This window comes from Saccopteryx bilineata, chromosome 5 (genome assembly GCF_036850765.1).
Source record: "Saccopteryx bilineata isolate mSacBil1 chromosome 5, mSacBil1_pri_phased_curated, whole genome shotgun sequence".
NCBI lineage: Eukaryota > Metazoa > Chordata > Mammalia > Chiroptera > Emballonuridae > Saccopteryx > Saccopteryx bilineata.
In genome coordinates, this window is record NC_089494.1 from 39,374,788 (window position 1) to 39,386,410 (window position 11,623).

Sequence of the window (11,623 nt, forward strand, 5' to 3'; positions counted from 1 at the left end):
TCACTGTCTTCATATATTGCCTCATCCTCAGTTCCATCTATGGCATTTGAAATGCCACAACCACTGTATAAGACACACCCAGTTTTTAGATCCCCCCAATTTTTTTTAAGTGTGCATCTTATACATGGGGAAATAGGTAAGTGTGTGGCACTAAACAGACCTGCATTGATGTCCCAGCTCTGCCCATTCCTAGTTGTATGGCTTTGGGCAATCCTCAGTTTCCTCATCTGCAAAAGAAGGATAGTAATATAGCTACTACTATGAGATGGAAGTTTGATAATGCACACAGAGCACAGAGCCCAGCAAGATAAGACCTTAGTCCACACGATCTGTTGTTGTTTCCCGGTGCTCTGCAAGCTCCCTGAGGAGGCCTGCACACATCTGCACACATCTGGCTGACTACTGTACCTTGTGAGTAGCAAGAATCTTGTGATGTAGTAGATCCGAAGTGAGTGTTTTTTGAATGATTTTAGAAGATATTGTACTTAGCATTTCCGTCAGATTATATGATTGATGCTAGGAGAAACAGGGTGACATCATTGGTAAGAAAAAGAGAGGAGATGGCTGGTTTCCCTTTCAAATCTACCTGGTGGAGGCACCCAGGTTCACAATGAAGCTGTAAGGTAAACAGATGGTGACGTCCATGGCTGTGTTACATAATGAAATTAGAGTCACTAATGTTTAAAGGGAAGCAGATTATTGAGTGGAACGAAGATATAAATATAGGGTGTAAAATGGTCATCTATTTGATTTAGTAGATAAATGTCTATTAGTTCTCCCCAACAAATCTCCTCCCTTTTCACTTTCTTAAGAAACATTGTGTACCAACAATATATTCTGTGAATCATGACCTGTTGTCATATTCCCAGACCACATGGCAGGTAAGAAAACAGTGAAGTTTTCAGGAATCCTTAACTGTGTGTCACCTTACATCAGGCAGTAATAAGCATAGATAAGGCAGGGCTGACCTTTAACCCCTACCAACTTCCTTGTTGAGAGTACTCTTTGCCTCAAGCGGCTAAAGGTGACAGCATGAGCATTGAGAAGGCCAGTCTGCTCCACTAGCTGAGTCTTTTTGTGGCATAAAAGTGCTGGGAATGTGGGAAATGTTACTATTAATAATTATCACTACATTCCTGACATTGGGAATATTCAAAGTGTCCCCGAATCTTCTTGGTAATTAACCTTACCTTCAGATTTACAGTGTAGCGCTTCACAGCTTCATTTTTACAAAAAGATGTGAGGGGCTGTTCAGAAACCCTGCAAAGGGCACAGATTATGAGAGTGAGTCTGTAAATTACTAGCATAAGACCTTGACCAGGTTACAATGTCTCCAGGCCTGTTTTTTCATTAAAATGGAAATAATAATAGATTTATCTCATAGGGTGCTGTAAAGCCAGTAGCTAGGGCTGCCATCATCACAGCCGCCTGGCCCATGCAGGTTCACATTGGATTTGGACAGTCGGTAAAGAAACAAAGGAGCCAAAAACTGGTGGGCCATCATCTTTAATCCTAGCTTGCACCCGGCGGGCAAGTAAAAACACACACTAGGCTCCAAAACCCACTCACATTCAGTGCTCACAAAGCTACTGACTTATCCGAGTTTCCTAGAATCAAAGGTTTCTAGCTCACCAGACTTATTCACCTCTGTTCCCCATCTCCTTCCTTCTCTCTGCACAAACTCTGCACAAACTGGCTTCTCCCTCAGCACTCCACCATCTTGGCTGCTTCTCCTGGCCTCCTCCACATGGCCTCCTTCTGCTCTCCGCTCTGCTCTCTTCTCTAATGCTAATCTCAGGAACCAGGAGAGCAAGCTTCCGTTCTGCCCCCATTTTATAGTGTAGAAATCAAAACCTTTAATCCAATATACAAAATAGGGAAGTCTCTAATACAAAGTCACTTATCTGAGGCATGATGGGATTGTACCACCCCACATCAAAAAGGGTGGGAAAGGCTTAATCCCAAAACCAAGCCCCAGGCTACAAGGATTCTGCCTGCCCACAGCCCGCCCCAACACACATTAATATCACCTGGGTGACGGCCTCCATGTGGGCAACGCCATCTTTAACAAAGTGAGCATAATATATTTTATCTGTCCAACAGGTGCAAAGTAACAATAGCTCATAAATAATGAGCCTGGCATTGTTCTTAATGTGCTAGTTAACTCACTTAATCCTTATACTTCAATGAGTAAAGTGCTCTATTTTCCTCCTTTAAAGATAAGAAAACTAAGGGACATGGAAGTATTATGCTTCCCCATAGTAACCTAAGTTAGTAGTGAAGCTGTAACTAGTGAAGCCAGGATTCAAGCTCACCACATGGCCTTTACTCTGCATATTTAATAACTCTAGCTACTAACAATAGAGCACAGGTTCTTGGTTGTTCAATTTACCTTGGTCCCTGGTATCCCTGCTCTTTTCAACCTTTTCTTTTCTTTCGCACTTACCATTCCAAAATGTCTTCATTGTTAAAGTAACTCTACAGATACCAAATCCAAGAGGAGAAGGCTAGAATGAACCATGTGGCAATGGAATAGAGTTAGAGACATTGGTATGACCTAATGTTTAGCTCAATATAGATGCAGATGTTTACATATAGAACTATTAATAGACATATGTGTGTGCCTGGGTATAGATATACACGTATCTCCTTGACCTGTCAGCAGAGAAAACAAAGAAGTAATGACACCCCAGGAGCAATGAGCATCCCTACCACTCAGGTCTTGGTTTCTAATACCATTCATTCTCCATAAAAAGGAACCAAAACTCCTTGGGGAAATTGATGCTTCTGGAACTGGGGCAGGAAACATACAGAATGGCCTGGAACATTGTGCAGTGCCGGAAAGAAGGAAGTTGAAACAAACAAATCAACAAACTCTGTAACAGTGATGGGAGTATGTCAAAGGGTTCAGTAGTCAACTGAAAGAACTCCCAATGGCCAATGCGGGGACAGTTTGAGCAACACAATAAATAAACAAAATAGTGTTGGATTATGACCCTAGGCATAAAGGAAGTATTCATGAGTACATACTGATATAAATAAATGACTGAATAAATACATGGAAAAGAATAGACAACTCTCCCATGTAGAAGAATTATGAATAATTCATGTAGATTCTCCACCCTCAACTCGGTGGACCATAACTTCCCACTCCTTAAGTATGAGCTCTGCAGAGTGATTTTTTTTTTTTTTAAATCCCAAATAGCACAATATGGGAAGGGAGGAAAAAGAGCAACTTCATAGTGAAGTAACCTGACAAACAGTACCTGAAGCCAGGTGATCAAAGTTAAGAGCAATAGTTGTAAAGACATTTTAAAAAATTTATTTGTTGACTTTAGAGAAAGAGGAAGGGAGAAGATATAGAGAAACAGACAGAAACACCAAACTGTTCCTGTAGTGCCCTGACCGAGGATTGAACTGTCAACCTTTGTGTATCAAGACGATGCTCTAACCAGCCAAGCTATCTGGCCAGGGCCAGTCTTAAGATACTTTGATCATACCCTTTATCTGATGTAATGAGAATGACACTTTGTGGTCTTCCTTCCAAAACCCATCACCCTAGTTCAACCAATAAAAAACATCAGAAAAATACCTACTGAAGGACATACTACAGAATGCCTAACCTAAACTCCTTGAAACTGTCGAGGCCATCAAACACAAGGGAAACTGTCACAACCAAGTGGAACCTAACGGGCGTAATGACTAAATGTAATGTGGTTTCCTGGTTGGGACCCTGGAACAGAAAAAAAAAAACTGACATCACACAAGAACTAGGGAAATTGGAATAAAGTATAAAATTTAGTTAACAAAAATGAATTAATATCAGTTCATTATAACCAATGTACTCTACTAATGTATAATACTAACAAGGAAACTGGTTGTGGGTGTGACGTACTTTATGTACTATCTTTGCGATAGGTCTATAAACCTAAAATGGTTCTAAAATGAAAAAGTGATTTTAAAAAATGAAAAATCCAAGTTCAGGGAACTATAGAATCATAAGTTAGAGCTGGAAATAATATGTAAGATCAAAGGAAAGGAAAAAATCCATAAAATAACCAAAACCCCAAACAGCCATTGTTTTTACAGTCTGTTCAAAATACCATTATATCAGTAATTTGATGCAGACTCAGTCCTGTCAAACTCTGAACAAAATTTCCAAGCCTTAGCTAAAAATATATGTGACAGGAATGCAGAAAGGGATCCAAAGTATTGTGTGTTTCAATATAATCTCTATTATCTAATTTCAATCACAAAGTGAACCTTTCATCTGGCAATCCCCTAACTGTGTTAGGGAGATCTCAACATGTTTTTAGGGGGCCCCCAAGGTTGAAATTATTTTCATAATAATGCTAAGATGATATTCACCCTTTTCACTCTTATTTCTCACAAGTGTATGATTAAGTTTTCCAGACCACAGAATGTGTGCTATTACAACAGATTAATGTAGAAGCAGCTATGGCAATCCAAATACTTTCTGTTAAGCCCAAAATTAAAGAGATCATAAAAATGTAAAACAATAACATCCTTATCATTATTTTGTTTGGGATAATATAGCTATTTTTTATAAAATGTATAATTTATGTTAACATGTAATTCTTGTTATTGTTAACATGTAGTTATTTTAAATGAATATTTAATTTTTTTTCTTTTAATTTCTAGTATGGTAAAAATATTTTTAAATATTTTATTTATTCATTTTAGAGAGGGGAGAGCGACTTTGGATGTTGTTCCTGGTTATCCTCTCCTGACTCAGGTTGTCCAGCCCAGATCTCTGTCCGATGAGCTACACAATATCTTTTAAATACATTCCTTTTCAGCTTCAATCATTCAAAGACGCTTAACTGCTTACAATTAATAACTTGGATCCTACCAAAAGTTGGTTTCTTAGTTCACTTCTGTAGTCACATATCTTGATTATATTTAAAATCAGCTTTTCTGAAATTCCACAAATCAACCATGAGTAATCAAAGGAAAAAAACAAAACAAAATAAATTTACCTCTTTCTTTATCTGCTATAAAAAAAATAAACAACTACAGAAATAAATTAAAATGTTGTCAGAGCGGATGAGGGTTGGGAGGCTGGGTGAAAAAATTGAAGGGATTAAACAAAGAATAAAATGCTCATAGACACAGACACCAGTGTGGGGACCACCAGAGGGGTGGGAGAGTGGAAGAGAGTATGGGGAGGATGAATGGTGATGGACGGAGACTTCACTTGGGGCGCTGAGCACACAACACAGTGTACAGATGATGTAGAATTGTACACCTGAAAATATAGTTTTATTAATCAGTGTCACCCCAATAAGTTCAATAAAAAAAGAAAAAAATGTTTAGCATATTAAAATATGGAGAAAAGTGTTGGCCTTCAACTCTAGCTATAAACTTTTACCTAAATTTTGGAATCGTGATCTAACTTGTAACCAGCAGCGAGTGAGATTTCCATGTGTTACTTCCCTGTTATGCAATTTCTATAAAACAGGCAAGAGGCTCTGAAGAGAATGACTGATGATGCCATGCCATGTGCTTAGTTCATTATAAATCATTTCAAGTAACTCCAGCCTTTCTGAGCCAATCAAAACAGAAGTGTTCTAACACATTTGAGAGTATCTTGTTTTATAGAGTGCTTACGAAAGGCATGAGAAGCACACTCGATTTCAAATGTACCACATCATCCATAAAGGATTTTGAAGCTGATTCCTATTAAGTTACTTTTTTATTATTATTTCATGTGATATATAAAATATAATGCATTTCTCTTTGGGCTCATAGGGACTGGAATGGTTCTGCCTTCTATAATTTTGCAAACAAATTTTACAATATTTTTATTCCAGTTACTTTCCAGCTGGACTTCAAAAGTGAAAAGTATATGGGCTATTTAGGCCCTTCAGATCTTCCCATATCATGCTAACTCAGATGTTTAGGGACTTAAATTAATTTTCACTAGGAAAGACATCTTCTACAATTGAAATACTACTTCAGATTAAGGATCCGTTGAAGCAATGTAGTAAAATAATTTAAGGCCAAGGGAAGCGACCCATTGCTTTTTCCTCTCATGATCTTTGATTGTCCAGGGTTGAGTTTAGGGGTTCTTGGATCTGGATTCTGATATTTCCCCAGTTAACTTCTCAGAAGAAAGGTTTGTTTATAGTTGAAATCAACAGGAAAACATAAATCAGCACACCCTACCTTGCGAACAGGTTGAAAAGTTGAAAAATAGGTACATCTAATGACCAAAAACACCCTGATTCTTACAGGCCTGAATTGGGGGGGGTGTCTTTCTAAACATGAGGTTTCTGATCCCTTTGCAGATGATTATTTTGGTGACTTGAGCAACTCTGGATAAGCATAAAGTCATCTGTCTTTATTTCTTCCTGTCTCTCGCCCTGGGTATTCGTCTTCTATACTTGCTGAGAACAGGAAATGGCAGAATGAAGATCTGATCAGTTTCCATTACTTCAGTGAGCCTTGCTCAGTTGAACATAAGCCAACAGCACATTTCTATTTGCTTAAATAAATTATACAATTTATCGGGATAGGCTACTCTTGTGCAGTTTTTAATTATCTTTTAATCTTCCAGGCCATGAGTTCTTCTCACTATTAAGCGTATCTCTGATGAGAAGGTTGCTCTTTTCAAAGTAAAAATAGGCAATACATTTGAGACACTTTCCGTGATTCATTGACCTAAAAAAAATCCCCTTCTAATAAATCTGTAATGAGCAGGTCTGAAAAGCTTTTAGGCCAGCCAGGCACGCTGGCGCAGGAGGTGCTAATATTAGGAGCACCTGAAGTCTGTACAGTATTTTAGAGTTAATACAGTGCTTTCACATGCAGTGTTTTATCTGAGCTTCACCAACCCTGAGATTAGTGTTAGCAAGGCTAGAATTATCCCATTTTACAAACGAGAAAGGAGGCTCTGAGAGTGACTTTCCCGTCTGAGATCAGTGCTCAGCCGAGAACCAAAGATTGTAGACCCTCTGGGCTACCTACCCTTAAGAGAGAGGACTATCCAGAGTAGTTATCAGACCTGCTTTCTCTCCTCTCCATACCCCAGCCCCTTTCTGAAAGATTATAGGACACCCTCTGCTAGAGCAGCCATGGACAATGGGGAAGAAAGGAGGAAGTAATTTTTGAGGAGGTCCCAAAGGCGAGGTGGCGAGCCAGACGGAAGCCCCAGGCTATCTCACCTGCAGCTGCGTGCAGCTCTAGGAGCCCTGCTATCACCCAGAAGCTTAGAGTGCACCTCTCCCCTGGCTGGGCCACGCCCACGCCCCGCGGCTGCCCTGCACTGCCTGAGGCCGTTGGGGTGGGGAACTAGGAAAATCAATAATAATTTACCTCCTAAAGTTTTAAGATCTGGCATAGAAATAAGAATTCCAAGCCAATAGCCAGGGTTAGAGGAAGATATTTAAGAAAAAGGAGAACACCTATTTTTTAAAGTTGATATTTTTGTACTGAAACTAAGTACAAATGATTCTATTGCAGTGAAATGACAGGAATGTTCTAAATAAACATGGCACAACTTTTATTGTGTGCAAGATGCTATGTATACATTATTTCATTTAATTCTTGAAACACAACCTCAAGGTAGTCATTGTTATTCTTATTTCTCATACGAGGGAACTCATGCTCAGAGAATTTGAATGACCTGCTTGAGATCATACAGCTAAAAATGGAGACAGAATTTGAACTCCGGCAACAAATCCCATGGTTTGTTTGTTTTTTGTCAGGACACTGTACTACATCCTAAGTATTAGATTACCTGTTCTCATTTTTAAAAATTTCCCTTTATGGTCCCATCTGCATAGCTCATTATGCAAACGAGTTTGTATTACTGTGGTGGAAAGCAACTTATCTGGTGGTCTAACTTCTAAGGCACAGGAAGTGTGCAAGAAAACTTCTAAGAAGCAAAATAGGTGTTACAGCAAGTGTTCATATGTGAGAAAATTCTACTTGGTAGTGATTATGTCTTTTATGTGTACTCTGTAATTAGTGTGGATGTTATAAGACTTCAATGATAGGATGCTGCGGGAGCTTTCCCTCTGATCTTCCCATGACTGGCTGCTCTTCCACCTTCAGTGCTCACTGGAAATGTTACATCCTCTGAGAAGTTCTCCATCACTGCTCCCTGGTCTTTACAGCACTTTTTATCAGAGTTAATAATTATGAATTTATTTGTTTACTGCCTTTCTCATGAAGTTGTAAACTCCCTGAAACAGCAACCAGGACTGCTTTATCTAGCCGTTTCCCCAACAGCCATCTTGGTGCCCGGCACGGAGGAGCGACTCAGTCATGTTGACTGGATGGGTGGATGGATGGATGAGTGAGTCACTCCCAGGAGAATTTCCAAAGGAATCTGAGGAATGGATCCTTTGATAATGCTATTTAGGGAAGGTGGCATTTTGGGGGGCAACGATAGGTCAGTCACCTTTTCCCTAAAAACAGGCTTGAGAACTAGTGGCTTCCCAAAGACAATATTCAGGAACTATGAGGCCAGTTTCCCAGGAGGGAAGGGAAGTGAATATATGAAGCAATTACCAAATGCAAAGCAGTATACTAGATGTACTTTATCTCATTTAACAGAAATGCACTGCGCTGCATGAGAAAGGAATTTTCCCGGTTTTATAAATGAAAAAAGTGAGACTCAGATGGTGAGGTTGTCCAAGGCCATGCAACAGATAAGTGGCAGAGCCAGGATATGAAGCTAAATTTATCGTATTTTACTTTTTTTTCTTTTTCTTTCTTTTTTTTTTTTTTGTATTTTTCTGAAGTTGGAAACGGGGAGGCAGTCAGACAGACCCCCGCATGTGCCCGACCGGGATCCACCCGGCATGCTCACCTGGGGGCGATGCTCTGCCCATCTTGGGGCGTCGCTCTGCTGCAATCAGAGCCATTCCAGCGCCTGAGGCAGAGGCCACAGAGCCATCCTCAGCGCCCTGGCCAACTTTGCTCCAATAGAGCCTTGGCTGTGGGAGGGGAAGAGAGAGACAGAGAGGAAGGAGAGGGGGAGGGGTGGAGAAGCAGATGGGCACTTCTCCTGTGTGCCCTGGTTGGGAATCGAACCCGGGACTCCTGCACGACAGGCCGACGCTCTACCACTGAGCCAACCGGCCAGGGCAAAAATTTGTCATATTTTAAAAACCATACTTTCCTCCCTCTTTTTAAAGCAAATTCACTTTAATTTTTTTCTTTTTTATTGGCCTATAACTAACATACAAGAATTCCTCATGTTTTACGTGCATAGCTTGATGAAATCTAAATATGTATACATCCTTGCAACGACCACCTATGTAAAGAAACAGGACATTTTTTAGCCTTCCAGAAGTTCCCCTGCACCTCCTCTCAGGCCTTATTCCCACGCTAACAATATTTTGATTTCTATCATGACAGGCTTCCATTGTCTATTTTTATTTTCTTTTTTGACAGAGACAGAGAGCCGAGAGAGAGACAGATAGGGACAGACAGACAGGAAAGGAGAGAGAAACGAAGCATCAATTCTTCATTTTGGCACCTTAGTTGTTCATTGATTGCTTTCTCATATGTACCTTGATGGGGGGTGGGGTGGAGGGGAGTGAGTGACTCCTTGCTCAAGCCAGTGACCTTGGGCTTAAGCTAGTGACCTTGGGCTTCAAGCCAGTGACCTTTGGGCTCAAGCTAGCGACCATGGGGTCATGTCTATGATCCCACACTCGAGCCAGCGACCCTGTACTCAAGCTGGTGAGCCTGCGCTCAAGCCAGCAACCTCAGAGTTTCAAACCTGGATCCTCTGTGTCCCAGTTCAATGCTCTATCCACTGCGCCACCGCCTGGTCAGGCCTGTTGCCTATTATTAAACTTCACATAGGTGAAATCTAGAATATTCCCTTTTTGTGTCAGGTTTCTTTTGTCTGCAATGTCATCCCTGCTGTTGCTTGCAGCAGTAATTAATTCTTTTTCACCACGGACTTATATTCCAATATAGTAATATAATCACAATACATATATTTATTCCAATAAGTCCTTCATGTGATTTAATCCAATTTAAAGGAGACTGCATTCAACATTGGGGCAATATTGCTGGAATTTGTGTTATTTCCAGTGTTACTAATAAAGTCATAAACATTTTTCTTGCATGCATTTGGTTGGCATATACACTCATTTCTATAGGATATACACTCAGAAGTGAAATTGCTGGTGATAGCTATGCATATGGTTAGCTTTATCTGCCACTTTTTCATTTACATTCTTAGCAGCAATGCAGAGAATTCCCATTGCACCACCTCCTTGTCAATTGTTCCTATCATCAGTCCGTTCCATTTTAGTCACTCCGGGGGAAGAAGGCCATGCTTTTATACACTGCACCTTGGTGCCCTAGCGTGTGGGTCACGAGCCTCGGAATAGGAAAGACCAAGAGTTCTCTTCTGCTTCTTGGATGAAGCTGACATGATACTATTCCCAGGTCTCTAGTGTTTCAGGAAAATGAGACTTACACGGCGGGTGAAGAACTGGAACCTCCTAAAAGGCTAGAACAGACTCTAACAAATGGCTCAGGAATGTAAATGAGAGAAATCAACCCATTTGAAGAGAAATAGGTCATAGCAATGTAAAGAACTTTCCCTCCTTTGATCAGAGCCACAGAAACCTCCAGGAGGGGGGTAAATAAGGCCTCATCAGAGCCAGGCTGCATTTTGAACACAAGATCAGGACTCCTAGGTAAGGGAGTGTGCACCTCAGGTAGGAGTTCAGACATCAGACAGTTGCGACCGCAACTGGAGCACTTGCTGTGTGCCAGACACAGTGCTTCAGGCTTTTCAGAACGCAGTAGTTAGGACTGGTGGGCTGTACATAGCAGATTCATCACATAACATCAAGCTGATTGTAAAAAATTATTTCTTTAAAGAATAGTTCTTAGTTCTGAGATTGACCTTCTCTTCTGTGGGTGTTAAAATCCATTCCTTTTTATCTAATGATGATAAGAATGAGTGACAATTGCTAATTATTATTAGCAAATGTCCCTTCTAACATGTAAAGTTCATCACACGAAGATATTTGCCTGCCTCAGCCAACCACATTTTTCTTTTGGGTTGTGTATGGGGCTGACACCCAGGAGAGAGAGCCAGTGCTTCACAGCATTCTGTGAATCCTGGGTGTTGTATTCTTTTATCTGCAACCACTTTAAAAAAGTGGCATTATAGCCCCCAGGTGCTCATCAACATCCTATTTATTAAAGTAGCAAGAATGTTAAGTGAGCTTGTATGATGTTGATACATTATTATTAACTCAAGTTCATACTTGATTTAGATTTCTTTGTATTTACCAAATGTCCCTTTTCCATTCCAAGATCTTATCCAGATACCGCATTTAGTTACTGTGTCTCATTAAGCTCCTTTGGCTGTGACTGTTCTCAGTTTCTCAGACTTCTTGATTTTGATGACCTTGATAGTTTTGATGGTACAGGTCAGGTATTTTGTAGAATGCTTGTATATTAGAATTTGTTGTTTTTACGGTTGAACTGGAGTTATAGATTTCGAGAGGAAGTGCCATTTCGAAATGGCACTCAGGGATGAAGTGCCATTTTTGCTGCATCTTATCAAGGGAACATATTATCCACATGATTTACAACTGTTGGTATTGACCTTGATCAC